General features: G+C 39.3%; 1 pseudogene; it reads left to right on the top strand.

Annotated features, from left to right (window-relative positions):
* The first annotated feature begins 372 nt into the window (after positions 1–372).
* LOC122449262 lies at positions 373–1,302 on the top strand (annotated as a pseudogene).
* Positions 1,303–6,000: the final 4,698 nt, after the last annotated feature.

Here is a 6,000-nt window from a genome sequence, read left to right as displayed (position 1 = left end):
AGAACCGGTGTTATTAAAGCAGGGTCCATTATCTGGAAACTGATCAATGGGACAGAAGCAAGTACTAGTGAATGGTCTGGCAATATGACTGGGAACATAGAGAAAGAGCTTACAGTATGAAAGTAAGAAAGACCAGGTCTTTGCTATGCTTGCACTATGCATTCTTTTGATTCAGTAACAGACTCAAGACCCCTCAGCAAGATCAAACAACACAGTCTGGGTGTAAAAAGCTAATTTTCACCAAAATGTATTATTTATGTTGTGAAAAATATTCATTTGTCTTTTGTCTCTGACTGAAAACAATCTACTACTGTCTCTTGTACAGGACATATTCATTAGAAGCAAAAGTAACATGCCTTGCCATTGACCATCATGCACAGAGTCAACAGCTCCAGCCAACACCTAAATACTTCATCCTCAACGAGATTCCTGGGCTAGAAGTTGCACACATTTGGATCTCCTTGCCATTCTGCTTCATGTACATTATTGCTGTCGTGGGGAACTGTGAGCTCATGTACATTATCAGCCATAAGGAAGCTCTGCATCTGCCCATGTTCTACTTCCTAGCCTTACTGCCCCTTATAGATATTAGTGGGTGCACTTCATTTGTTCCCAATATGTTGTATATCTTTCGGCTCAGCCTCAAAGAGATTGACTTTAATGCCTGACTTGTGCAGATGTTTTTCATCCACATGCTGACAGGCATGGATTCTGGCGTGCTCATGCTTATGACTCTGGATCACTCTGTGGCCATTTGCTACCCTCTACACTATTCTACCATCCTCACCAACACCACAATTAGCAAGGTTGGCCTTGTCACCTTGACTTGAAGTGTGTTGATGGTGATACCATTCACTTTCCTTATCAAGCATCTTCCCTATTGTAGGGGCAAACCTTGTTCAACACACCTTTGTGACCAGGTCCCTGGCCAAATTATCCTGTGGCAATATCAAGATTAATGCCATCTATGATCTCAAAACTGCCGTATTGAATGGAGGGTCTGATATCATCTGTATTTCCCTGTCTTACACCATGACTCTCCATGTTGTAGTAAATCTGTCCTCTGCAGACACTCGTCACAAAGGCTTCAGTACCTGGACATCACACATTTGTGCTATTGTCATCACCTATGTCCCAGCCTTCTTCAATTTCTTTACTCACCATTTTGGGGGACGCAACATACCTCACCATGTCCACATTTTAATAGCAAGTCTCGACCTATTGCTGCCTCCCACCTTGAATCCAATTGAAAGGGTGATCAAATTGCTTTTTAGAGAGAAAGACATTTTGAGTGTGAGATAAGTCTATGATATAGAATTCTGTATTTAGTACAAAAATCAATAAAAGTAAGTAAAAGAAGAGAATAAATGTAAAATTCATCAGCCATGAGATCAGAAAAATTACCTGTCAGTATTCTGCTCAAAGATTTATGATAAAATCACAAAATTTCTACTCTGAGACCTAAATTTTATAGAAAAAATTAACAGGAAATAATTATATTCTCACAGACTTTAACTTTATTTAGACTTTCTGGAATGGACACAGAATGAATCATATAAAGAAATAGAGAAATTAGTGATATTGATTAAGAGTATATTCTTCTATGTGTGTGTTTGTGTGTGCTCAGTCATGTCCAGCTCTGTGATCCCATGGACTGCAGCCTGCCAGTCTCCTTCATCCATGGAATTTTCCAGGCAAGAGTACTTGAGTGGGTTGCCATTCCCTCCTTCAGGGGATCTTCCTGAATCAAGAATTGAACCCAAGATGCTTGAGTCTTCTACATTGGCAGAAGGACTCTTGCATTGGTTGGCAGATTCTTTACCACTGGGCCACCTGGGGAGCCCCATATTCTTCTATAGTCTGTTAATATGAAGAACAAATTTTAATATCATATTGGGGGTTTAGTAACTAAGTTGTGTCCGACTCTTGTGACCCCATAGACTAGCCTTCCAGGCTCCTCTGTCCATGGGATTCTCTAGGCAAGAATGCTGGAGTGGGTTGCCATTTCCTTCTACAAGGGATCTTCCTGACCCTGGAATTGAACTCAGGTCTCTGCATTTCAGGCAGATTCTTTGCAGACTGAGCTACGAGGGAAGCCCAATATCATATTATACATAGTCAAATGATTATGAAATATGTTTACAACTTGACATATTTTTGCAAGATGATTTTCCTGCTTGGAAGAAAAACCTGAATTTTAAAAATATATTATCAATACAAAAGTGCTTCTCTGTAATGCTACTTGTAAGCTAATAATCAGTAAAGTTGTTCTCTCTTGAAATTGTGTTTTTGGATTTGGAAAATTTTACTCATAAAGTATTCTCTTTTAAACCATACCAAAACAGCACTTTTCCCTACTGTCAGTTTTAAACACATATATTTTATCATGTATTATAATGATGTTTGAAACATTTATTTCAAAACTACAGCATAATTTTCCAGGCAAGAATACTGGAGTGAGGTGCCATTTTGTGCTCATGGGGAACTTTCTGACCCAGGGATCAAACCCACATCTCCTGTGTCTCCTGCATTGGCAGGTGGATTCTTTACCATTAGCACCCTGTGGAAAGTCCCTCTCATTTGATAGTTGAGGAATATGAGAAATATAAACAGCCAGCTGGGTGAATATTGGAATACTTAAATTTAAATACCATAATGTAAATAGGCGTATGCTGTGGGAAGAGTGTATGAGAGGTGACAGCCACAATAAAGGCAGAGCAGAACACAAAAACCTGGAAAAATAAAACTTAGTGAATGAAAACTTTGACGCACTCAAGTAACAATCTCCAATTAACTTTATATCATCTTCCCCATTTCAAAATTAAAAATGAGTTTCACAGAAAGAAATGAAGAACAACATAATTGGGAAAACTAAGACTCACCACTGAATTAAAGCCAGGAGACCAGAGTCATTGACAAATTCTTAGACAATTATGAAGCAGATAGTGATGGAAGAAAATTCTACTCAGTGTTCATGGGAGGGGGTAGTTAGAGATGGAGGGGGAAGAAAGGGAGAGGAGAGGTGAGGACAAGATAAAAAGGTGGATGGAATTTCAAATCACATCTCCTGTCTGGAGAGGATAGGAGTTGTGAGGCAGACCTCAGTGGGCTTGGTGCAAATGGTCCAATCTTTCCACATCAACTTCACACAATTTGATTAGATCTAGAACCAAGGTATTGGGTACAAGCAGCTCCCAGTCATATTTCAATTTAGTTAAATCACATTTCCTGTTCATCTATGGAATATTATTACCAAGGGAAAGTTAGGGGAATGAAATTGCAAGATGATACCAAGTGTAGTGAAAGTTGCCTTACTCCTACAGAATCTTGAGAACATTTTAACCAATCACACGTAACTTATCACATGTGTAGATGTAGAGATAAAGAAAATAGAACACTCTCCAGTGTACTCAACATTATATTGAGCAAAACAATTCAGAAGGAGGTACAAAAATGCATGATCTATGCAAAAAAGCAACTTCAACATATGTATATTATCATATGTGAAATAGATGGCCAGTCCAAGTTCATGCATGAAATAGGGCAGGCAAAGCTGGTGCATGGGACAATCCAGAGGGCTGGGATGGGGAGGGAGGTGGAAGGGGGGTTTGGGATGGGGGACACATGTATACCTTTGGCTGATTCATGTCAATGTATGGCAAAAACCACCACAATACTGTAAAGTAATTAACCTCCAATTAAATTAATTAATTAAAAAATGCAAAGAAGAAAAAAGAAAGCAACTTCAAGGCCTGGTTGTCTCACCTTGCATGAGGATCCAAGCTAGAGGAGAATGACCAGGAAAGGGCTGGCAAATAGATTCTACAGTTCTGTCTAAAGATAAGGGGAATTTCCATTTCTGCTATTTACTGGTGATGATGGATATTTTCACAACCTGGATAGAGGCATTTCCCCATTGGAGTGAAATAGTAAAGGCTCTGCTCAAAGAAACAATAATCAGATTTGGGTAAATTTCCCTGGTTCAATCCAGAATGATAACAGGAGTAAGCCTTTGTTGCCAATGTGATATCAGAATTATCTAAATAACTGGAAATAAAGTGGACTTTACGTGAATCATAGAGGCATCAATCAGCTGGAAAGACAGAGATGATGAACCATACTTTGAAGAAGACCATAGCAAAAATCTGTCCAGAGACTAATTTAGCTTAATATAAAGTGCTGCTAGTTGCACTACTCGGAGAAGGCACTGGCGACCCACTCCAGTACTCTTGTCTGGAGAATACCATGGACGGAGGAGCCTGGTGGGCTGTCGTCTATGGGGTAGCACAGAATTGGACACGACTGAAGCGACTTAGCAGCAGCAGCAGCAGTTGCACTACTCAGAATTAGAGTGGCTCCTAGAAACAATTTCCAACTGAATTCTTATGAAATTTCTTATAAGAAACCCTTTTCCTATTCTGAGCATTTAAGGGTTCAAACATCTGATCAGAGGGTAGGGAACTAGACACTGTGAGGTACATACAAACCTGGAGGTGGTTCTGAATGCACTTCATACATTTGCTAATAAGGAAAGCTCCCTGAATGTCCCTCTTCACTGCATTATACTAGGGACTGGATGCTCCTAAAACCTCGAAAGGGGCACATGTGGAGAATCATTTCCAGACCTGATGGGTGGAACCTTATTAGATTGTGCTAAAAACTCATTTTTCTGTCATATTAGCAGGAATTAAGCTGTGGGTCCACCACACTTAAGTAAAGTCAGCTTCTGACCTGACTGCAGCTCCACAGCCTTCAACAAGTACTGGAAAAATGGCCATCACACTGGCTCAAAATTGATAGTCTTGTGAACCTGGACTAGGACTCAGATTGAAAAATTTTAAAGTATCTTAAATAAGTAATGTATTGATTGTGGCTTTTCATAGTAACATCTGTGATTGACTGGAGCATTTTTCTGACCTATCAGTGTTCCCTTGCTTGACTATGGGCCTATCTAATTTTCTTAGAAATGTTTGGTACCTAGCTAGATCTGTTAGTAATAGATAACTTTGAAAGTTGCTATTAAAATGACAATGGTTTTTTCTCTCCTTTTTCTGTCTTAACCCACCTGGTCTGCGATTTCCTAGAAGGAAAATATTGATATCTTAAATCAAACTGTCACAAAGTGTAGACAGAGGGGAAAGTTGAAGTGATTGTTGGATTACCATAGAATTCCCCAGACCTTCCATAGGCAGTGTCTCCCTTCAGTGGTCCCAATAGTCAGTTTTGATGCAGTGTTAGAATTTAAGACTTCTTATAATCTTCTTCCATGAAAATTCTCTTTCCAGGTTTAATTAACCAGGGAACTTCAGAATGTCTGGCCCCCTGTCTCAACTTATCTGAAATAATCTCCACTGAAGAAAAGGTGATTACTGGTCCCTTGCAATCCCTTGCATTTCACATGAAAAATTGTGTCACCTACCCCTAATGCACAATTGATCCATGTACAAAAAGTAGAAATGATGACAGGTTATGCCAGAAAGTCAAACAGATTGGATATCATGTAATGGAATATGGAAAATTTGGCTTCATAAGGCAATCTCTGTACTATCTAAAAATGAAGGCATTAATGACACCACAATTGTAAGGATAACTTGAGGGCCCCGGCCAGTTATATTTTTGTCTGTAGTATAGGAAGTGACTCATTGACACAAGGGTAGTTATACTACTGCCTAGAGAGCTGGCAACATGAAGAGTCCTGCTGATACTGAATATTTTCTCTCTCTCTTTTTTTTTTTTTTTTTTTTGGTGCACAGCTCAGAAAGCCTTACATCTCTTCCTAGAAATAGCATACACCTTAAGAAGATGTTGGTAGGATGGTAGGACAAAATATTCTTGGTATCCTCATCACAATTGCTAGAGTGCATGTCAATATATCGATAGATATGATAAGCAATCTGTCTACCACAATTGGACAGATTGCCCAAAAAGCATTATGCCCCAACATGTGTTTCTAGATTCTTTGGCTCGGGTGGTCCTTGATAACAGAATTTCCTTGGATTT

Source organism: Cervus canadensis, chromosome 11 (assembly GCF_019320065.1).
Source record: "Cervus canadensis isolate Bull #8, Minnesota chromosome 11, ASM1932006v1, whole genome shotgun sequence".
In the NCBI taxonomy this organism is placed as follows: domain Eukaryota; kingdom Metazoa; phylum Chordata; class Mammalia; order Artiodactyla; family Cervidae; genus Cervus; species Cervus canadensis.
The sequence above is the reverse complement of the archived record's forward strand: the minus strand, read 5'-3'. Positions and strand labels throughout refer to the sequence as shown.